At 44.0% G+C, this 24,166-nt stretch overlaps 1 protein-coding gene across 1 annotated transcript in view; it reads left to right on the forward strand.

Annotated features, from left to right (window-relative positions):
* Nucleotides 1-24,166, forward strand: part of ZNF185 (zinc finger protein 185 with LIM domain) — a 240,939-nt gene that overhangs the window by 119,035 nt on the left and 97,738 nt on the right. The window lies entirely within an intron of this gene.

Below are 24,166 nucleotides of genomic sequence, written 5' to 3' on the forward strand. Positions count from 1 at the left end.
AGGTCCTTGCCTGCTTAGTTTTCACAGGAGAAAGGCAGACCTCACAGAATTAGGCTGTCAATAGGGATATATGTATCATTTAATTAAATTAGTAATGGATTCAGCAAATATAGGAGTCAGCTGTTTATGAAAAGTTTCTAATACTCCCAAACTCCCATCAACTTACAGAAATCTCATCATATTGCTCCTATTATGCTGCAAGTTGCTTTTTCAAAAAACAGCTTTATTGAGATATAATTCACATACCATGAAATTCACCCATTTAAAGTGTACAGTTCAGTAGTTTTTAGTATGTTCACAGAGTTAGGCAACCACCACCACAGTCAATTTTAGAATATTTCCATCAACCCAAAAAGAAACCCTGTATTCATTAGTACTCATTCACCATTTCCTCCCAACCCCACACCCCAACCACAGACAATTACTAGAGTCTGCTTTCTGTTTCTACAGGTTTGCCTATTCTGGACCTTTCATATAAATGGAATCCTGTAATATGTGGCCCTTCGTGTCTGGCTTCTTTCACGTAGCAAAATGTTTTCAAAAGTTTCATCCATGCTGTAGCCTGTATAATATTTTTATTTTTTATGGCCAAATAATATTCCATTGTATTGATATACCACATGGTGTTGAGCTCATCTATTGATGAACATTTAGGTCGTTTCCAACTTTGAGGTACTGTAAACAGTGCTGCTCTAAACATTCATGTTCAAGTTTTTGTGTGAACATGTTTTCATTTCTCTTGGGTATATTCCTAGGAGTGAAATTGCTGGGTCAAACAGTGACCCAATGTTTAACTTTTTGAACAACTGCCAAACAGTTTTCCAAAGTGGCTGCACCATTTTACAATCCTACAGCAGTGTATGATGGTTCCAATTTCTCCACATCCTTACCAACACTTATTATTATCTGCCTTTTAGATTCTAGCCATCCTAGTGGTTGTGAAGTGGTATCTCTGTGGTTTTGATTTGCATTTCCCTAATAACCAAAAATCTTGAGCTTCTTCTCATGTAGTTATTGGCCATTCATATACTTGTGTGTGTGTGTGTGTGTGTGTGTGTGTGCAGTACGCGGGCCTCTCACTGTTGTGGCCTCTCCCGTTGCGGAGCACAGGCTCTGGACGCGCAGGCTGAGCGGCCATGGCTCACGGGCCCAGCTGCTCCGCGACATGTGGGATCTTCCCAGATGGGGGCACAAACCCGTGTCCCCTCCATCGGCAGGCGGACTCTCAACCACTGCACCACCAGGGAAGCCCTCATATACCTTTTTTGAAGAAATGTGTATTTAAATATTTTGCCAGTTTTGAAATTGCAACATTTGTCCTTTTATTTTTGAATTGTAAGAATTCTTTATATACTCTGGATACCAGTGCCTTATAATGTATATAATCTACAAGTATTATAATTTTTCAGGGTAAGATTTTTTTCCTCTACCCAAAGCAAATTTCCATGTCATTCCATCTATCTGGCAGGCTTATTATTATTTATCATTTTACTGATAGTGTAACAAGTTCCCAAACAGGGGATCTTCTATTAGACCTCCTATTAATCTCCCATTAGACTTCCACTTTAGGCAGGCTCTAAATTTCATCTCCTGCCCTGTGTACTTTATGTAGCCATCAAAATGGAACACAATGCCTCCAAATTTTTCAGAAACCTCAAGGATAAAAGCTGACTTTGATACTCTCACCTCCCAGGAGTCCTGCTATCATTTCATTTATGGCTTCTGTGAATTCCATACTTGAATACCAAGGAGTGATGCATTTAAGAAGCTTTGACTTACTCAGTGTTTTAGTCGTTTTCATGAGGATGCTTATTCAGGGTCTTTTAAAATATGTTGTAAAAAATGGAAGTCTGCATTTGCTTTGTTTTAAAATTTTATTTTGAAATAATTGTAGATTCAAGGAAGCTAAAAAGATAGTACGGAAATGTTCTGTGTACCTTTCATCCAGTTTCACCCAAGGGTTACTATAATACCATATCAAAACCAGGAAACTGACATTGATACAATGTATTAGTATAGTTCTGTCTATTTATCACAAGTGTAGATAATCAAGATACAGAGCTATTCCATCATCACAAAGTCTTCCCTTGTGCTACCCCTCTATAATCATATTCATCCCTCTACTCTCACAATTCCTGCCCCTGGAAACTAATTGTCTCTTCTTCATCTCTATAACTTTATTATTTCAAGAAAACTATATATGTGGAATCATACAGTATGAGACTTTTGGAGACTGGATGTTTTCGCTCTGAATAATGTCCTTTAAGCCATACAAATTACTGCATGTATCAAGAGTTTGCTCATTTTTATTGCTGAGTAGTAATCCATGGTATGCAAGCAGCAGTTTCTGTAATCATTCCTTTAGTAAAGGACATTTCGGTTGTTTGCAACTTTTTTACTATCAAAAATAAAGCTGCAATTATATTCCTGTTTGCTTTCATTATACTTATATCATTATATTTGACATGAGTTTCTTATACATATGATATAATTGGGTCATTTTTTAAATCCACTCTCTGTCATTTAATTGATGTATTTTAGACCATGTGTTTTAATGTAATTATGGAACTGTTAGGGCTTGAGTCTGACATTTTATTTTTTTAACACAATTTGGTTTTCAGAGACGTTTCAGATTCAGCGCAAAATTGAAAGGAAGGTACAGAGATTTCCAATATACTCCCTACCCCTACACATGTGTAGCCTCTCCCATTATCTGGCACCAGAGTGGTACATTTGTTACAACTGGTGAACCTACATTGACACATCATTATCACCCAAAGTCCACAGGTTCACTCTTGGTGTTGTACATTCTATGGGTTTGGGAAAATGTATAATGACATGTATCCACCATTATGATACCATACAGAGTAGTTTCACTGCCCTAAAAACCCTCTGTGCTCTACCTGTTCATGCTTCCTTTCCCCCATCGCCTGGAAACCACTGAATTCTTACTGTCTCCATAGTTTTACCTTTTACAGACTGTCATATAGTTGGAATCATATAGTATGTAGCCCTTTCAGATTGGCTTTCTTTCACTCAGTAATAAGCATTGAAGATTCCTTCATGTCTTCATGGCTTAATAGCTCATTTCTTTTCAGCATTGAATTGTGGTGTTCCATTGTCTGGATGTGCCACAGTTTATGTATCCATTTACCTACTGAAGTATACCTTGTTTGCATCCAAGTTTTGGTAATTGGGAATAAAGCTGCTATAAACATCCATGTGCAGGTTTTCGGGGGACAGAAGTTTTCAACTACTTTGAGTAAATACCAAGCAGTGTGATTGCTGGGTTTTGTGGTTAAGAGTATAGTTTTGTAAGAAACGTCCAAGCTGTCTTCCAAAGTGGTTGTACCATCTTGCATTCCCACTAGCAATGAATGAGTGTTCCTGTTGCTCCATATTCTCACCAGCAGTTGACATTGTCAGTGTTTCAGAATCTGTCCATTCTAATAGGTATGCAGTGGTATCTCATTGCTGTTTTAATTTGTATTTCTCTGATGATGTATGAGATAGAGCATCTTTTCATATGCTTATTTCTCATCTGTAACTCTTCATTGCTGAGGTGCCTGTTCAGATCTTTGGACCATTTTTTAATCAGGTTGTGCATTTTCTTGTTAAGTTTTAAGAGTTCTTTGTATATTTTGGATAACAGTCCTTTATCAGTTATGAATTTGCAAAGATGTTCTCCCAGTATGTGGCTTGTCTTTTCATCCTCTTGGTAGTGTATTTTGTAGAGCAGAAAAGAGAGAGGAGATATGGGGATATGTGTATACGTATAGCTGGTTCACTTTGTTATACAGCAGAAACTAACACACCATTGTAAAGCAATTATACTCCAATAAATATATTTTTAAAATATATGAACAGTGACTCAGAAATGTATAGGGGAATATGCCACAACAATAACATAAAAGATGGGAAAAGGCAGTCAGAATTAAAATGTTCTAAGATCCTTGTGCAAAAGCCATGCCACCCCAGCCCTGGTCTGTCATCTTGTAGTGCGCTAGGTCCCAGGTCACTGTCCCTGGACACTGCTGCATGTTCTGCAGGTGCCTGTGATGGACCTGTGAAAGCCAGGCCATGGGACCCCCGAAGCTGCCTCAAATCTTACCCTGACTCCCACAAGCAGGAAGGGGTAGGGGAATATCTCTCTTCCCAGCTCTGGGCTCAGTCTGCTTGAGCCCATGATCTCCCAGGATCCTGCCACCTAGGCAAGCCTGCTCATGAGAAGGCAGGTGGATTGGGTCATATGGGCCCACTGTTAGGGCTCATGGCTGCCAGAGCATCTTTTAGGAATTGAGAGGGCAGAAGGGACACAGGTTTGGTCCTAGACTTCCTCCTTTCTTTGAAACCTGGCTCCTTCCCTGTTCTTGTGGTTCTTTCTGTTTTCCTTAACAACGTGCCTGTCATGTAGCAGATGTTCAATACATTTTAGTTGAATGAATGGATGAATGAATGTAACCTCAGACTCCACTGTCTCTTTGTTGCTAAATACAGTGGATGGTTCGCAGTCCTTTCCTCATCGGATAACTCTGCAGAATATGACAATGCGGATGGCCAGAAATCAAAATCACAAAAGTTGGCAAATGGTGTACCTAGAAATGCATGATTTGCACTGTGAATTAAGCCCACCGTGCTGGAGGTAGGAAGCAAGATTTCTGGCAAGAGAGCCTGAGAAGACACAGGAGGCAACCATCATGAGAAGAGGGAGCCTTTTCCTGAGGGTAAGGCCAGCTTAGGAGAGAGAAGTAGCAACACTTATATCTGCCCCTGCCACCTCCTCACTTTTAGTGGCCTGATTGCCTCTGCCACCAAGGTACGCTGCCAGCCGGCACCCCTGCCCTACAGCAGTCTGGCCGAGGAGAGAATCTCCGCTTTCCCAACTGGCCCTCTCAGCTGCCCCTGCTCGCCCAAGCCCACCGGGAGCCCCTTGCCCTGACTAACTTTACTAGTTTGCAACTGATGCCTGGACCCCCAAGGCCCTACTTCCAAATCGGTAGCACAAGCCAACACGGGAAGAGGATGACAGGCCCCAGCGTCTGCCCACTGTGCCTCGGCCGGTGCCCGGAAACGCCACGGGGCCGGGGCCTTGGTTCTCTGAGCTCCCGCTAGTGGGAAGGACTGTGGAAGAGCCCAACACCCGCAGCCTGCATCTTTCTTCCTGTCTGTACAGTCATTAGATGGATCTTGACTAAAAAATAAATTAAATCACATTTCTCTCCTGCTTAAACCTTCCAGTGGCTCCCTACTTTCCTCAGAATAAATTCCAAACTCCTTTCCATGGCTCATGGGGTCCTACACACTGAGGACTTTGACCACCTAGCCAGCCTGGCACCTTGCCACTCTCCCCACTTGGCTACAATTTGAGGCCCAGGTTTACCTCACCCCTCAAGCAAAGCTCTTACCTGCCATGTTGAGGGCCCCTACGGACACTGCCTTTGTGCCCTTGAGCTTCTGTGGCTTGTGAGGGTTTCCCTGTGCAGAGGCTCAGGCTTACCAGGTCCCCACCCTTCTGATGACTCAGTCGTGGGATTGTGGGGCTATGCCTCCTCTGGCTTCACTTCCCTGGGTGCTTGGCTGCATAGGTCTCAGCCCAGTCTGCAGTCTTGAGGAGCTGAAAGTGAGAAGACTGGGAAGCCTGAGAGCTGAGAGCTGTTGGAAGATCCCTCAGGTCCCTACAAAGAGTTCCTTGTAGCAGGCATCCTTCTCTGATATCCTATTAGGCAGTTTTGTTGTACAGGTCATTTGTCCTGAATACTGGCTCGCTCATCCTCAGGTTGCAGGACAATGAAGAAAGGCTGTTGATTTCCTGCTAGTCCCCCACCAGGATTCATGGGCACCTTTTTCCCTGACAAGGCATTTTCAAGCCAAGAAGCTGCCTCCTGCTTTCCTTCCAATCTTTTCAATTGTGGTAAATATATATATAACATAAAATTCACTATCTTGATTATTGTTAAGTGTTCAGTTCAGTGACATTAAGCACATTCTGCAATTCTGTTCCGCCATTACTACCATCCACCTCCAGAACTCTTTTCATCTTGCAAAATTGAAATTCTGCTCCCGTTAAACACTAACTCCCCAACCCCTCGCCCAGCCCTGGGCAAACACCTTTCTACTTTCTGTCTCTATGAATCTGACTACTCTAGGGACTTCATAGAAGTGAAATTATACAGTATTTGTCTTTTTGTGACTGACTTCTATCACTTAACAGAAAGTCTTCAAGGTTCATCCATGTTGTAACATGTGTCAGAATTTCCTTCCTTTTCATGAGTGGATAATATTCCATTGTATGTATGTATCACATTTTGCTTATCCAGTTATCCACTGATGGACACTTGATTTGCTTTCACCTCTTGGCTACTATGAACAGTTCTGTTAAGAACATTAGTGTGCAAATATCTCTTTAAGACCCTGCTTCCAATTCTTTGGGGTATATACACAGGAGTGAAATTTCTGGATCAATATGATAGTTCTACACATTCTCGCCAACACTTGTTATTTTCTGGGGTTTTTTAAATAGTTGCCATCCTAATGGGTGTGAGGTGGTATCTCATTGTGGTTTTGATTTGTATTTCCCTAATGACTGATGATGTTCAGCATCTTTTCATGCGTTTATTTGCCATTTATATATCTTCTTTGGAGAAATTTCTATTCAAGTCCTTTGCCCATTTTTTTAATCAGGTTGTTTGTTTTGTTTTTGTGCAGTTTTAGAAGTTCTTTATGTATTCTGGATAGTAACCCCTTATCAGATATATGATTTTCAAATATTTTCTCCCATTCCATGGGTTGCCTTTTCACTCTGTTGGTTGTTTCCTTTGTTGCACAGAAGGTTTAATTTTTGATGTAGTCCAGTTTATCTACTTGTCCTCTTGTTGCCTGTGTTTTTAGTGTCATATCCAAGAAATCATTGCCATATCGATGTCATGAAGTTTCTCCTCTATGTTTTCTGCTAAGAGCTTTAGCTTTAGCACTTATGTTAAGGTTTTTGATCAATTTTGAGTTAATTTTTTATATGGTGTAAGATGAAGGCTCAACATCTTTTTGCATGTAGATACCCAGTTGCTCCAAAACCATTTGTTGAAATTCCTCAGCTCTTAAAGGAAGAGTGACAAGGAGCAGGGTGTCTGAAGGTGACTGAATGACTGTGAACAAGGTCCTTCCTCTCGCTGAGCCACTCAGTTTCTCAAGGAAACTGGATAATTTACTCAGCTCCTACTCTTTCATCACCCATTCATTCATTCATACAACGTGCTGTGTCCAAACTTAGAGCCCACAACCTAGTAGAATTTAGGAATCTCTGTGGTATTAGATGGGGGAAGAATATTCTTTATTTTCACTAATGCAGGCAACCAACCACAGGAAGGTTAGCAGCACCTGCAACTTTGTCACCAGTAGAAATCCCTGGTATTTTTATATCATGTTACCATGGCATCAGCTCTCTCCAAATATTCTTTACCCTTGTCACTACTTCCTAATTACAGTAATTATTAGACATACTACTCAGTCATATTATTTAATGCATCAGTGAAGATACACATATATTTTACAATATCACAATTGTGTTTCTTAAATAGTTTGATAACTGTACTTCAATAAAATTGCTTTCCTTTGTAACCCTACTTATTTTGTTTCTTGCATTCAAAAACATTATTCTCAGACAGATCCCCCCCAGTCTCCCCCACATGAGCAAGGAGGTTAAGAAGCCCTGCCCTATGTTGGGCCCTGGGGACACAGCAGCCCATGACACAGTCTCAGTAAGATCCAGCCACTGGGAGTGGGAGGGCACACAGATGTGTAGATGCAACATGTTATGGTGACTTCTGTGCCAGGGGCACCAGGCACTGTGAGAATCCAGCAGATTACTCAACTCCAAGCGGACCAGCCATTTTCTGGAGGTCTATGTAAAAGGAGAGACCATCCATTTGTCAGCCTGGAGGAGTTATCCTGCCCCTGGTGACTTTTTTGACCCTCTTTGTGTAGGTAATGAGATTCAGAGGAGCCGACCCTGCCCCCCTTGGCAGCAGAACATCGGTTCTCCTTTCTGCTCTTCTGCTAACGACAAATATATTCAGCTGTGGGAATGCAGATGCTCACTGAGCTCTTGGTAGCTATGGAAATCCCAGGGTTTCCCTAGCAACAGCTCTGGTTCGGCCTTGTTGCTAGGGAACGCTGGGATTTCCCAGGCTGCCACAGAGCAAGACTGCTCTAGCCCAAGGGCAGAGACGTGAGCACAGCTGTAGGTCTGAGCCCCAGGGAATGGATGGTACCCCCTCACTCTGGTCCTTTCAGGTCACCATGGCCCATAGCCAAGTGAAAGGGGGCTGCACACTGGGCAAGAGGTCTTGAGAGGGGAGTGAGAAAGGAGTGCAGTGGGGTAAGCAAACTAATTAGAAAAGTCCAAATGAGCCCAAAAGGTGCCAAGAACTGGAAGATGCTGGGCTTCAGGAAACTCTTCAATCTTCAAGTCTAGCACTTGGCTGTTTGTAAAGCACTTTCCCCAAGATTATCACATAGCACACACCTGCTTTGGTTAAGGAGAAAGCCCAAGGTTAGAACTAAGGCTAGCCTCAGGGATGAGGGTGTGCCACCTAGGCGGTCCCCAAGGGCCCCATGCTTAGAAAGGTTCTGCATACTTGGTATAATGCTCTGTTGTCACCATCTTGAAATTTAATTTTTAAACAAGCAGCCCTGATATTTTATTTTGCAGTGGGCTCCACAAGTTATGTAGCCAGTCCTAGTTGTAACCCCCATTTTACAAAAGAGAGAACTGACCTATAGGGAGTAGATGTAATTAACCCAAGTTCATGTGTCAGAAAGCACACCTTAGGGGCCGCTATATTTTCCCTTAGCTGCTTTCAGACACCAGAAGCTGGAAGGGTTTGACCCAAACAGGCATTCAGCATGAGAAGGCACCTCTGGGATCCCCATGACAAGGAGATAGGGATGGCTAGAGTCATGGTCCCCTCACTTGTTCTAGGGCTTCAACAGAAAACTGGAGAAAGCAAGGCTTCTCCAAGCCTTGCTCTGGGGGAGCTCCCAGTCTAGTAGAGGGTACTGCCAGCATTAAGGAGATACAATTGGAATAGGGACTGAGGTGGCAGTGAGTCCATGGTTGCTGGTAGCAGCACTGGTTCTGCCCATATTTTAGAAATATGTCCACTTTCTAAAGGATCTAGATCTACTTCTACAGTAACAGGCAAAGCCCCATGCAACAGTACGCACATATTTAGTGAGACTTCCTGTTGGCCAGACCCTGGGATGATATCTACTCTAGGCTGAATTGTGGTCCCCCAAAATTCATATGTTGAAGTCCCAGCACTAGTACCTCAGAGTGTGACTGTATTTGCAGATAGGGTCTTTAAAGAGGTGATTAAAGTTAAATGAGGTCATTGGGGTGGGCCCTAATCCAATGTGAGTAATGTCCATATAAGAAGAAGAGATTAAATTCCATATATATGTGTTAGCATACGGTATTTGTTTTTCTCTTTCTGACTTACTTCACTCTGTATGACAGACTCTAGGTCCATCCACCTCACTACAAATAACTCAATTTCGTTTCTTTTTATGGCTGAGTAATATTCCATTGTATATATGTGCCACATCTTCTTTATCCATTCATCTGATGATGGACACTTAGGTTGTCATGAAGAACCTAGGGGTAAGACAGGAATAAAGACACAGACCTACTAGAGAATGGACTTGAGGATATGGGGAGGGGGAAGGGTAAGCTGTGACAAAGTGAGAGAGTGGCATGGACATATATACACTACCAAACGTAAGGTAGATAGCTAGTGGGAAGCAGCCGCATAGCACAGGGAGATCAGCTCGGTGCTTTGTGACCGCCTGGAGGGGTGGGATAGGGAGGGTGGGAGGGAGGGAGAAGCAAGAGGGAAGAGATATGGGAACATATGTATATGTATAACTGATTCACTTTGTTATAAAGCAGAAACTAACACACCATTGTAAAGCAATTATACTCCAATAAAGATGTAAAAAAAAAAGAAAAAGAAGAAGAAGAAGAAGAAATTAGGACACAGACAGGCAGAGGGGAGATCATGTGAGGACACAGGGAAAAGATGGCCATCTACAAGCCAAGAAGAGAGGCCTCAGAAGGAACCAACCCTGCTGACCCCTTGATCTCAGACTTGCAGCCTCCAGAACTGGGAAACAATACATTTTCATTGTTTAAGCCCCCGCAGTCGCTGGTATTTTGTTATGGCAGCCCCAATAGACTAATATAATATCTTTCTCTGTTCCCACTCGTGTGAGGTAAAGACTATGACTGTCTCACAGAGGAGGGACCCACGACTCTGAGGGGTTAACTACCTTGCTCAGGGTCACACAAGCTACCACGCAGCCTAGGGCAGGACTCAACTCAGCTTAGTCTGACCCCCAAACCAGTGTTTACACCTCAGGAAGCCTGAGTGAGTTGCACCCCAGCTTATCCAATTCAGAAGATCCAGATCCCTTTCCTTCTGCTGTCCTGTGGGCTAAGGGACTTCTGGCATGACTCTCTTGCCCCCGGGCCCATGACCAGCACATTTCTGCCCTGTGTTCCAGTTTCTCAAAACTTCCTGGTCATTGGCACCTGTGCCCCAGGCTGAGATGATCACCCTGGATGGATCCTTTCACAGAAGGACCCTGAGGCCATATTGACATTTACTGTCCTGAAGACAAACAAAAGAGTGGATATGAAAGGCCTTTGAAAAGTGTCACCAAGCAAAGTAGCAGTCTCATGGGGTCCCTAAGCCCTTTAACACTAGGGGACACTTTCAGAATCAAGAAATTCCAGATTCTGCCGCCTTCATGCGGGGGAGAAATTCAGCTCTCTGTGACTCTCCCCTTTCAACCCCGAGGCAGCCAAGCATCTCCGTAAGCAAAGAACTATCTACCCAGAGAAAACCATGCCTCTCCCCTGGAAAGCAAAAGCAACTGCAGGTGGTTAAGGGGATGGATTTTTCTCTTTTAAAATTTTTTTAAGTTAACAGTGCTTTGTCAAGGTACAACGTACATAAAAAAATTGCACAGATCATAAGTGTAAAACTTGAGAAATTTGACAAATGTATACTCCAATGTAATCATCATGCAGATAGAAATGGTAGTTGTGGTTTTAAGTGGAAATCCCCACTTGTCTACTACAAGCTGTCCACACATAGTGTGACAACTCTGATCATGCCAGGTATTGGGCCCCAAGGATGCAGAGTTGAAGCACAAGGTCAGTGGAGTTGATGACCTTGCTAATCTTGTAGAACCAGAGCTATGACAGAGAGGACAGGGGCTAGGGAAGCACAGAGAGGAGCACAGATCCAGGTCAGGCCAGTCATGAAAGATTCCCCTTGAGCACGTGACAAGTAAGTTGGACATTGTAGGATAAGAATGAGTCTGCTGGGGAAGAGAAAAAATAAGGGGACATTGTAGACATAAAGACATGTGAAGGCTTAGGGGTATCAAACAGCTCAGGAGAAAGGCATCAGAGTAAACACAGCATAGGATGGCTCATAGGGTGCCACTTGGGGTCAGAAAGAAGATATGATTATAGAGAAATGAACCCAAGGTTCTTGTGTGACTTAGAAGCTGTTTCTGAAGCCAGAACAGTCAGTGCCTGTCTAATGCTCATGTCAGGTTTTATTGCTTGTTGTCAAATGCTGTTGTACAATACACAGGGCAAAAACCAGGGACTGCATGATTCTCGTAGCAACGTTCAGAATAAATGTGAGTCTCTCCCCGACAAGTGATATTGCAGAGCAAGTTACATAAATGGAATTATCCATCTGATAGATCTCACCACAAATTGATCAAGGTATCTAAAATCAGCTTAGCACCAATGTTTAAAGTGGTCAGAGATGTTTAAAGTTACCAAACCTAAATACATGTTTCACCTCATTGTGCCAGCATGTCATTTTCTCCCTCTTTAATCACTTGTTTTATTTTTGTCACCAGAATGTATCTTTTCAAGTATCCTTAAATCCTTTCTGAAAAAAAGAAAAATATATACATAGGTAGCCGCATACATACATGCAGCAGAAACAGTCCATCTTTTCACAGCATCCCTGATATATACCAAACTGTCATATACACTTAAGTCTGTTTCAAGCCCATTTCTTCTATTCCAATAGTCCAATTTTTTCCTGGCCCTATACCACACTGGTATTATTTACTATGGTTACTTCCCTTTATTTTTTTAATTTTTTTATTTTTAACATCTTTATTTGGGTATAATTGCTTTACAATGGTGTGTTAGTTTCTGCTTTACAACAAAGTGAATCAGTTATACATATACATATGTTCCCATATGTCTTCCCTCTCGTGTCTCCCTCCCTCCCACCCTCCCTATCCCACCCCTCCAGGCTGTCACAAAGCACCGAGCCAATATCCCTGTGCCATGCGGCTGCTTCCCTCTAGCTATCTACCTTACTACGTTTGTTAGTGTGTATATGCCCATGACTCTCTCTCGCCCTGTCACAGCTCACCCTTCCCCCTCCCCATATCCTCAAGTCCGTTCTCCAGTAGGTCTGTGTCTTTATTCCTGTCTTACCCCTAGGTTCTTCATGACATTTTTTTTTCTTAAATTCCATATATATGTGTTAGCATACGGTATTTGTCTTTTTCTTTCTGACTTCACTCTGTATGACAGACTCTAGGCCTATCCACCTCATTACAAATAGCTCAATTTCATTCCTTTTATAGCTGAATAATATTCCATTGTGTTATATAAACCATATTTTGTTTATCTATTTATCTGTCGATGGACACTTGAGTTTCCACCTTTTGGCTATTGTGAATAATGTTGCTATGAACACAGGTATGCAAATGTCTTCTCATGTCTGTACTTTCAATTCTTTCTGTAATACACCTAAGAGTGGAATTGTTGGGTCATATGGTAGTTCAATGTTTAATCTTCTGACAAGTCACCAAACTATTTTCAAAAGTGGCTGCACAATTTTATACTCCCACCAGCAATGAACCAGGGTTCCACTGTCTTCACATCCTCACCAACACTTGTCATTTTCCATTTTTTCTGGCCATCCTAGTGCATGTGTTGTGTTATTTAATAATATTTTTAAATAAGAAAATCATACATGAATACAATCTTGTTTTAAGAAATTTAAATTCCACCTCTGAAATCTTACCCTATAGCTTATCCCACTGGTTATAATGTGGTCATTGATGTCCTGGAAGAGTAAGCTGCGTTGAGGAGTTTTGTCACTAGCAGCTGAATTTTAGTATCTTTCTCATGCAGAATGCATCACCTAGGAAGTGTCAGGCTTATTTTGGAATGACCTTCTCCTATCACATATACCAACAACTCTTTATAGTCCTTTCCCTCTCTGAAATTGCTTCCTTTGTCTGGGAAAAAAAAATAATTGGAAAGATTTTCTCCCTTTTGAAGAAAACAACTGTCCAACAGTTCCAAATGGGAAACAGGTAGTGTTTGACAAGACATTGCCCTCTGCTGGCTGTATTAGTCGAGGTTCTCCAGAATAGGAGATTTTATACATACATATATATATATAATTAATCTCCTATTGGTTCTGTTTTGCATATATATATACATATATATGGAGAGAGAGAGAGAGAGAGAGATTATAAGGAATTGACTCAAGATCTGCAGGGTGAGTCAGCAAGCTGGAGATCCAAGAGAGCCAATGGCATAAGTTTCAGTCTGAGTGTAAAGGTCTGAGAATGGGGAGAGCCAGTGTTGTAGTTCCTGTCTGAAGGCTGGTAGACTCAAGACCCAGGAAGAGCCAATATCCCAGTTCAAAGGAGGAATTCTTTGTCTCTTACTCAGGGGAAGGGTCAGGCTTTTTGTTCTATTCATGTCTTCCACTGATTGAATGAGGCCCACCCACATTAGGGAAAGCAATCTGTTTTTCTCAGTCCATAGATGTAAATGTTAATCTCATTCAAAAACACCTTCACAGAAACACCCAGAATAATGTTTGACACATGACCCAGTCGAGTTGACACATAAAATTTACCATTGGACTGGTCATGTGAACTGCTTTGGAGACCAAACCCAGAGCAGGAAGCTGTGGTGTATTTAAGCAATTGCCCTGATGGGTGTTGCAAGCAATCAAAATTCTAAGTAAGAAATTAAGAATAGAAAACTTGTAAACCATCCCAGAGAGAAAAAGAATAGGCTCAACCATCTAGTTTTCAGTTAAAAGTATTAAAACCAATCGAAACAAGGAGCACGTTGTCTTAGAGAGCAGAGTGATAAAGTAGAAAGATCATGAACTTCAGAATCAGAAACTCTGAGCCTCAGCTACTTTATCTGTAAAATGGGGTAATAATAATCCTTGCCCAACGCTGATAATTCAAGGATCAATATTTCCCAAACTCTTTATGGTTTAGAAAGGACTAAGAATGATTGATTAAACCTGACCAGCAAGAGAGAAGAACTGGTTGTGGATGAGGAAATGACCAGAATTTGGGAAAAAATAATAATGACATTTTGAGGTTCATAATAATGGCAGACAAGCTTGGGTGGAAATCAGACATGAACTTAGATTAGAGGATCTGAGAAGGCAGACTCCAGGGGGAAAAGGGCAGAAAGCAAAATAGCACACAACACAGTTTGCAGTCCTACTGCTAGAGACTCTAAGGGAAGTGGTTCCAAACGATGAGGATTCTAAAAAGGGGAAATCTGCCTTCATTACTTCAAATTCCCGAAGTTCCCAATCTCAAGTCATCCAAATGAGATTTAAAAATAAAAAAAGTCAGCCATGTGGCTATGCAGGGAGACCTCTAAGTGAGCTCATATTACGAAAAGATATATGCTTCCACCCTGGCTCCCGTAGGCAATTCACAACACAGCTGCCAGTGTGAGACTTCCCACTACAAGTCAGCTTACCTTCCTGATCAGCTCTCAGTGATGACAACCCATCGTCTGCAGAACATAACCATTACTTACGGGGTTTACGGGGCCTTATCTTACCTGACCCCTGCCTCCTTCTCCAACCTGACATTTTTCACTTTGTTCACTTTGCTGCAGCCACATGGACCTCATTTTTCCTCATTCACACCAACCCCACTGCTGCCTCAGGTCCTTTGTACTTGCTGTTCTCTCTGCTGGGGTACTCTTTCCCCAGATCTCCTCATGGCTTCAGGTCTTTGCTTGAATGTCATCCCCACAGAGAAGCCTTCCCTTACCATCCTGTCTAAAATAGCACCCCTACATCCTTTTCTATCTCCTCTTCCTGCTTTACTTTCTTGAGATTTTTTTTCTGTCTCCTTCACCAGAATGTAAATCCCATGAGGCTAAGGTCTGTATTTTGTTTACTTCAGGGCCTGAATCAGAATAGATGCTCATTATTGCTGAATAAATGATAAATAAATGATAGAAGGAGAGAAAAGATCTAATGATTGATTCAAAACAAACAAAAAAAAGCAATGGTATGAATCCAAAACAACAATTTCAGGAAGGCTAGACCTCAAAATGGATTGAGGCTTTTGAAAACTGCTGAAGACGGATAAGTAAAAGGCCTTTTAAACAGTATAAGGAGGGGAAAGAACAACTTCTTAAAGAAAATAAGTCCTCTTTTGTTGGCATTTTACTTCAAGAAGATTGATTTTCAAACTGAAAAAGGCTAAAAGCGTTGGGAGAGGAGATGACCAGAAACCCAGGCAAGTGGTGATATTGTTGGAATCCAAAGGCTCCAAGGAGTGGAGGGTCGCCAGGAGGTCTAGACAGGGACAGAAACAGCATTGTAGAGATTCCCAGACCCCGAAGTGGCAAGAAAGCAGCAGTCTCAGGTCCTCAGGCAGAGCCAGGAAACGGATCTCAGGGAATGCCTCGGTGGACAAATGACCACAAAACCAGGTCTCACACACTACTACTATTATTACTACTGCTGCTACCACTACACAATGCTGTGGGTTTGCGCATTTCTCTCCACGCCCCAGATGGCAATGCCCAATTCCAAGGCAGTGGGTCTGAATCTCTAGGCTCATGGTCTTTGAACAATTCTGATGAAAGTTGCCCACCTGCCTGTACCCTCAAATTGTGCATGTTATTTTAGATTTAAGAACGTCCTTGGAGTAATTCGTGGACCTCTGAAGTGGAAGTGTCGCAGGTTAAGAATCCTTGTTCTAAAGGTATCTCCCTAAATTGTACCACTGGGATGAATGGTGTAACTCCCAAACCCTATAGTTGAGGATTTTAGCCAAATTCTGAATTTTTTCATTCACCAAATGTTTATTGAATGCCTGCCATGTGCTAGGCTCTGTTCTAAGCTCTTTAGGTATATTGGATTATTTAATCCTTACAACTGCCCTTGAGGTGGGTTCTGTTAATAAACCCCCTTTGAACCCTCTTGCACTGTTGGTGGGAGTGTAAATTGGTACAACCACTATGGAGGACAGTATGGAAGTTCCTTAAAAAACTAAAAATAGAGTTACCATATGATCCTGCAATCCCACTCCTGGGCATATATCCAGAGAAAACCATAATTTGAAAAGATACAGGCACCCCAATGTTCATTGCCACACTATTTACAATAGCAAGACATGGAAGCAACCTAAATGTCCATCAGCAAAGGAATGGATAAAGAAGATGTGGTACATATATACAAAGGAATATTGCTCAGCCATTAAAAAGAATGAAATAATGCCATTTGCAGCAATATGGATGGACCTGGAGATGATCATACTAAGTGAAGTAAGTCAGACAGAGAAAGACAAATATCATATGATATCACTCATATGTGGAATCTAATTTTTAAAAATGATTTAAATGAACTTATTTACAAAACGGAAACAGACTCACAGATTTTGAAAATAAACTTATGGTTACCAAAGGGGAAAGGTGGGGGGAGGGATAAATTAGGAGTTTGGGATTGACATATACACACTACTATATCTAAAATAGATAAACAACACGTACCTAGTTTATAGCACAGGGAACTCTACTCAGTATTCCGTAATAACCTATATGGGAAAAGAATCTAAAATGAGTGGATATATGTATATGTATAAATGATTCACTTTGCTGTACACCTGAAACTAACACAACATTGTAAATCAACTATACTCCAATAAATTTTTTTAAAGGAACCTTTGACAAATGAAACCAATGAAGTACTGAGGCTTTAGGTAACTTGCCAGAGGTCACATAATGGGATTTCACTTGTCTAGCTCCAGAGACATTTCACCACTACTCCACGGTGCCCCTCAAGAGGTTGGTGTCTGTTCTTCAGAGAGCCAGGTTCATCCACCAACAACAACCTCAGAAATTCTGTCACACTGCCTCTGGTTACTGATCTTTCCAATGCTTTTCAGACTCAGTTTGCCATCATTGGACCTATTTGTATGAGGGATTGCACAAATATTCACCCACATACAACATCTCACAAGGAGATGGCCTCACATCCATGTACAAGGTTACACTCTAAATTGAGAAAAAATGTTTCGGGGGGGGGGGCGGGGGCAAGGCTGCATACCCCCACGTCCAAGTTTTGTTTCCTTGACATCACCATGTGCACTTCTGGTCAGGACACTTGGTGGAATAAAGGAAGTTTTTCAGTAAAAGAGAGACATGTATGAGTTTGCTGGGGCTGCCAAGACAAAGTCCCACAGATTTGGGGCTTAAACAACAGACATGTATTGTCTCCCAGTTCTGGAAGCTAGAAGTGCAAAATCAAGGTGTTGGCAGAATTGGTTCCTTCCGAGGCTGTGAGGAAAGGATCTGCTCCAGGCTTCTCTCCTTGCCTCATAGATGACTGTCTCTCTCGGTCTCCTCACTGTCTTCCCTCTATGCATGCCTGCATCTAAATTTCCCTTTTTTCTGAGAACCCCAGTCAGATTGGATCGGGGCCCACCTTAATGAACTCATTATAACTTGGTAAAGACCCTATCTCCAAATATAGTCACATTCTGAGGTCCTGGGGGCTAGGACTGCAACGTATCTTTTAAGTGAACACAATTCAAGCCATAAGAAGGCACAGTGGTCAGAAGAAAAGCCACAGAATGCTGGAATTTTTAATGAGTTAATAAACCCTTGCTACAGGATCAACAAAGCTGGCAAATGAGGAGGCGTGACTGTGAACAGAGCATTTTACTGGGTACAAAGCATGGCTACGAAGAAATCAAAAGCACATCTGTGCCCTTCCCTTGATAAATGTTCGGTGTAGTTGGGGAATCTCAATGAGGCCATGTAGCAGGTAAACAATTTTCCCTGCAAACACTCAGAAATGCAAACATGTCATTTTATTCTCTTTTAATTAGACTTAATCAAGCTTCCAACCAGATAAGCCATCCTTCCATCAGTCTCCGCACCTGGTAGCTTTTCTGAGGGGTCCACAGCTCTGCCAGGATTCTCGACACTGTGGCATCCTCTCCATCATACTCCAAGGCTGTTTGGGACCACAGCCCTCTCAGGGCACCTGAGAAGATCCAGCGTGAACCTCTGGACTCAAGTGACTCGGTGCCTTGGAGCCTCTCTGTCCTGGCACTCCACCTAGTGGCAAGGGACATATCTGCAAGGCTGCTGTCTCAATTCTCAATTCCAGCTAGGAAGGAGACCACAAATACTCCTACCGTCAAACAAAAGTTTTTCTGGAAGGAGGGGACTCTTAGGTCGAGTTTCACAACATGAGAAGAATACAGATTTGGGCGGAAATGGGGGCTATATTTCAATAGGGACGATGGCAGGGACATAAGTACATATATAGAAATTAACCGTATACCAAGGATAACATATATAGGCACTGATTAAGGACAGAACAGTCCAAGTTAAGGAGGAAACTGAGGCTCAAGACAATTAAGTCACGGACTTCCCTGGTGGCGCGGTGGTTAAGAATCCACCTGTCAATGCAGGGGACACAGGTCCGAGCCCTGGTCCGGGAAGATCCCACATGCTGCGGAACAACAAAGCCCATGCACCACAACTACTGAGCCTGCGCTCTAGAGCCTGCGAACTACAGCTACTGAATCCCGCATGCCTAGAGTCCATGCTCTACAACGAGAAGCCACCGCAATGAGAAGCCCGCGCACCACAACGAAGAGTGGCCCCTGCTCGCCACAACTAGAGAAAGCCCGCGCGCAGCAACGAAGACCCAACGCAGCCAAAAATAAATATATATTAAAAAAACACAGGGGATTCCCTGGTGGCGCAGTGGTTGAGAGTCCGCCTGCCAATGCAGGGGACACGGGTTCATGCCCCGGTCCGGGAAGTTCCCACATGCCGCGGAGCGGCTGGGCCCGTGAGCCATGTCCGCTGAGCCTGCGCGTCCGGAGCCTGTGCTCCGCAACGGGAGAGGCCACAGCAGTGAGAGGCCCGCGTACCGCAAAATAAATAAATAAATAAATAAATAGATAGATAGATAGATAGATAAAATTAAAATAAAAATTAAATAAATAAAATTTAAAAACACAGTTAAGTCATGTCCCCCGGGGCCACAGCTGCTGTGTAGCAAGAGTTGAGATCTGAAGCAGGTATGAGTCAGTCTAAAGGCCAGGCTCCTTTCCTAAGCAAGATAGTGGCACAAGGAAGATGGTACCGCAGATCATCTTGGGAAAAGACAGGACAGAAAAAGCAACTAGGAGGACATTACTGCATTCCAAATTTGGGTTGAGGTGGTGGCTTCAGAAATGAAAAAGGAAGAGGAGGATCAGAGTGGCTACTGTAGGGAAATCTTGGTGACATAATAGATGTTCAGTGCAAAGAGGAGAAAGGCGATGAAAATGACAAGCCTCTAAACCATGGCACTCACAAAGAAAAAGGGGAAAGGCTTAGAAGACTGAGGGTCAGCAGGGAAAAGCACAAGAGGTGACTTGGCTTCCAGATACATCAAGTCCTGATGGTGATGTTTTCAGAATCGGGCTCAGAGCCCCTGTGAGAGTTTGGGGCACTGCCGATAGGGATTTGGGTCACTAAATATGTCCCATATGTCACAGCATGGCACACCAGGATGGCATCATTGCTCCACAGCTGTAATCAATGAAGACTGATAACTTTTGCTACAAGTGAAGATGCACAATATTCCAGTGACTTCAAGAATATAGGATGTTGAGGGCTTCCCTGGTGGCGCAGTGGTTGAGAGCCCACCTGCCAATGCAGGGGACACGGGTTCGTGCCCCGGTCCGGGAAGATCCCACGTGCCGCGGAGCGGCTGGGCCCATGAGCCATGGCCGCTGAGCCTGCGCGTCCGGAGCCTGTGCTCCGCAATGGGAGAGGCCACAGCAGTGAGAGGCCCGTGTACCGCAAAAAAAAAAAAGAATATAGGATGTTGAGCTGAGCGGGTCCCACACCCCTCTGCTCCAGCCCCATGAGACATGGAATGGAGGAGGGAGCCACTTGCTGCAAGACACTTATCATGAAGGCCGTGGAGGGCTCATAAAAGGGTATTTCCTGGCCTGTGGCAGAACTTCCCTTCGTGGAGTGAGTTATCAGGGAGTAAGCAGGTCTAGGCAAACAAAAGGGTGATTAAGTGTGTAGTGAAATGACTACCGGCTGTTTTTTACAGAAATGTGAGTGAGCTGTAATTGTAGGTAAAGTGTTGTTTTGAGTGTATTCTCCCTTTGAATGTGCTTCCAAAATTCCTACTATTTGAAAGTGTGACAAAAACAAGAATTTAAAATCTGATAGAGGGTGAAAGGACTTCAGAAGGGCCCCCTAGGGCACCCAATGTGCATTTTCACCCTTCGATGCCTGGTCAACATTCTGGGTCCAGGAGCTCTTCCATGTTGAAAAGGACAGGAACTGAGATTCCTCCTTTTTTTTTTTTTTGGCGGTACGCAGGCCTCTCACTGTTGTGGCCTCTCCCGTTGCGGAGCGCAGGCTCAGCGGCCATGGCTCACGGGCCCAGCCGCTCCGTGGCATGTGGGATCTTCCCGGACCGGGGCACGAACCCGTGTCCCCTGCAGGCGGACTCTCAAGCACTGCACCACCAGGGAAGCCCCCTCCTTTCTTTAAACAACTTCCTTAGATTCTACTTATATCAAACCTGAGTATGGCTACGGATGAATCCGGCTGTTCCTAGTCGTTGGAACACTTTGGAGCAAAGAAAAGACTAATCCCCTGGAGAGTTATTTCAAGGAAACTTAGTACATCCCTGAGTTACTAGGGAGGCCCACAAAGCCCAACAGGAACTGACTTCTCCCTCCCCACCCCACTTGCGTTTTCTCCCCTAAAGCCCCCATCCCCACCACCACCCCCATCTCTCCACGGCATCCTCATGGGAACTGATGGCGGCTCCCTCTCCATCCCCGGCCCTCCATCTCCCCACACCCCTCTGCTCCAGCCCCATGTGAAGGCACTTCCGCTCCCTCTCCATCCACATCCCTGCCACCTCACTATGGTCGTCTCTGGTCCATCTTACATCAACTAACTTCAGCTCCCGCTGCTTCCCAATGCCCAGCCCAACGCGGAATGCCCTCTCTCACTCACCATCCTCCCACACCCATATGCTTCTCTACTCCACCCTCAAATGAACCAACCTCTGTTTCCCTTCCCCCCAACTCCACCTGCATATCTCTGGTCAAGCCCCACATGTAGGAACCCCTGGTCCCTCCTCCCCCTTCCCCCAACTCCCATAGAGCTCTCTGGTTTATGCTAATGCAAACCAGTCAAAATCTTGTATCATCAAAATCCCGCCCCCACTCTCCCACAACTCTCTGGTCCAGCCCAACATGAACTGAACTATGTATCCTTTCCCTCCCCATCACCCCAAACCCACTATAGTTCTCTGTTCCAGCTGAACATGACCTAACACCTGCTGCCTTCCCCTCCTCGTCACCCCCAAGCCCATACAGCCCTGATCCGTCTGCACAGAAACCAACCCTTTCTCCCTCTCCCTTTCCCCACCCATCACTTTTTCCTACTCACATGGATGGACCTCAGTCCCTCACTTCCCAGTCCCCAATTATCTTTCTGCTCCATCACCAGTTGACCTGACCTCTGCTACGTCTCCCAGTCCACGCTGCCATACTGCCCCAACATCTCTGGTCCACCCACAGGGGCTGACCCGTTCCCGCTCTCTCCCTGCCCATCCCCCACCATCCCCCTCCAGCTCTGTAGACCATCCATCCTCAGGAACTGACCTACCTTGTCTCTCCCTCCCTATCCACCCCCACACCGCCCAGAGTTTACCCAACCACTCTGCCTACATCTCTTGGTCCAGCCCCACATGAACCAACCTCTACTCCGCTCCCTTTTCATGACCCTACTCACCCTACACTCTCTGCATCAACTGCACCTGTGCTAGCCTCGCCTACCATTGCCTCCCCCCATCGTTCCCATCCCCTCAGTCTATCTGACCCAGCCGCACATGAACTGACCGCAGCCTCCTCTCCATCCAAATCTCCCCACTCCCCTGCAGCTCTTTTCTGCCTCCACATGAACTGGCTCCAGATCCTCCTGCATCCCCATCTTCCCGACCCTCCTGTGACTCTGCTCCAGTGCCACAGCCACGGATTCGTGCAAACCTATCTTAGAATGAGAGTCATGTACCACAATGTTCACTGCAGCTCTATTTACAATAGCCCGGAGATGGAAACAACCTAAGTGTCCATCATCGGATGAATGGATAAAGAAGATGTGGCACATATATACCATGGAATATTACTCAGCCATAAAAAGAAACGAAATTGAGCTATTTGTAGTGAGGTGGATGGACCTAGAGTCTGTCATACAGAGTGAAGTAAGTCAGAAAGAGAAAGACAAATACCGTATGCTAGCACATATTTATGGAATTTAAGAAAAAAATGTCATGAAGAACCTAGGGGTAAGACAGGAATAAAGACGCAGACCTACTAGAGAACGGATTTGAGGATATGGGGAGGGGGAAGGGTAAGCTGTGACGAAGCGAGAGAGAGGCATGGACATATATACACTACCAAACGTAAGGTAGATAGCTAGTGGGAAGCAGCCGCATAGCACAGGGAGATCAGCTCGGTGCTTTGTGACCGCCTGGAGGGGTGGGATAGGGAGGGTGGGAGGGAGGGAGACGCAAGAGGGAAGAGATATGGGAACATATGTATATGTATAACTGATTCACTTTGTTATAAAGCAGAAACTAACACACCATTGTAAAGCAATTATACTCCAATAAAGATGTAAAAAAAAAAAAACCAAAAAACCTATCTTAGAATGGCTGCCAGACATACATATGGCAAGCACATTATGTCTGTCCTGATCCTTAGGGATACCACGTTACTTGCCACTCTCCCTCCCTCCAAGAGATTCTGACTTTATTTCATTGAGGAGAACGTTAAGCAGGAGGGGATAAGAATGTTTCCAGGGTGACAGCTAACAGTGAAATGGGAAGTAGGGCCCAGTTTTTTCACTCGTTTCCAATATTGTACGTCTTTTATCAGATCATATGCCTCTTATTAAAAACCAGCAATATGACAAAGGTCAAATCCTCACAGGAAATGCTGTCAACTCGACTTTGGGGACAGTAATCATAAAAGCTTCATGGACCCACATTTAACCAAAAGCTTATGTGACAACCATACCAAAGGAATGAGTGAGAACAAATACTTCTGAAATGCCTCCTTCTCGGCACTATAAACCCAGGCCCTTTCTGTTAAGTTTTCATTGGCCCCACCAGCGATTCTGAGTTAAGCACCACTCTTCTCCCTATTCACAAACAAGGAGACTGGGGTGCCTAGAGAAGCAGCTTGCCCCAAATTACACAGCCAGAAAGTGGTGGAGCCCCTGTGAGAACCCAGGTCTGAAGCTACTCTGGGCTCCCCCCACATACCTCAGTGTTTCTCAAGGAGAAGTCCCTCTGCAAGAGAGTTGTCCAGGGGACCCCCAAGTCCTCCAGGATGCCAGTGTCCAGAGATGAGGCCCATGGTCACACCTCTTTAACATGCACCCCACATAGGGTTGCTAGTTGAAATACAAGACACCCAGGTAAAGTTGAACTTCAGATCAACAATGAATAAACAACAAAATGTCCAAATGGGATACACTTGCACTAAAAAAAAATTGATGTGAAATTCAAATTAACCTAGGTGTTCTGTTTTTATCAGCTTAATCGGTTTTCCATTCCTCCTCATCCCTTCTTGCTTCTCACCCTCAGCCTGGGGCAGAGACTTTAATGCCATCTGCCGGGATTTCTCTTATAGGTCATCCCATATGGGGCCAGGAGGGTGCTAGACAAGGTCACTGGACCCGAACCACACAGAGATTCTGAGACACCATCCAGCAAATAAACTG

The sequence above is a fragment of the Orcinus orca genome, chromosome X (assembly GCF_937001465.1).
Source record: "Orcinus orca chromosome X, mOrcOrc1.1, whole genome shotgun sequence".
NCBI lineage: Eukaryota > Metazoa > Chordata > Mammalia > Artiodactyla > Delphinidae > Orcinus > Orcinus orca.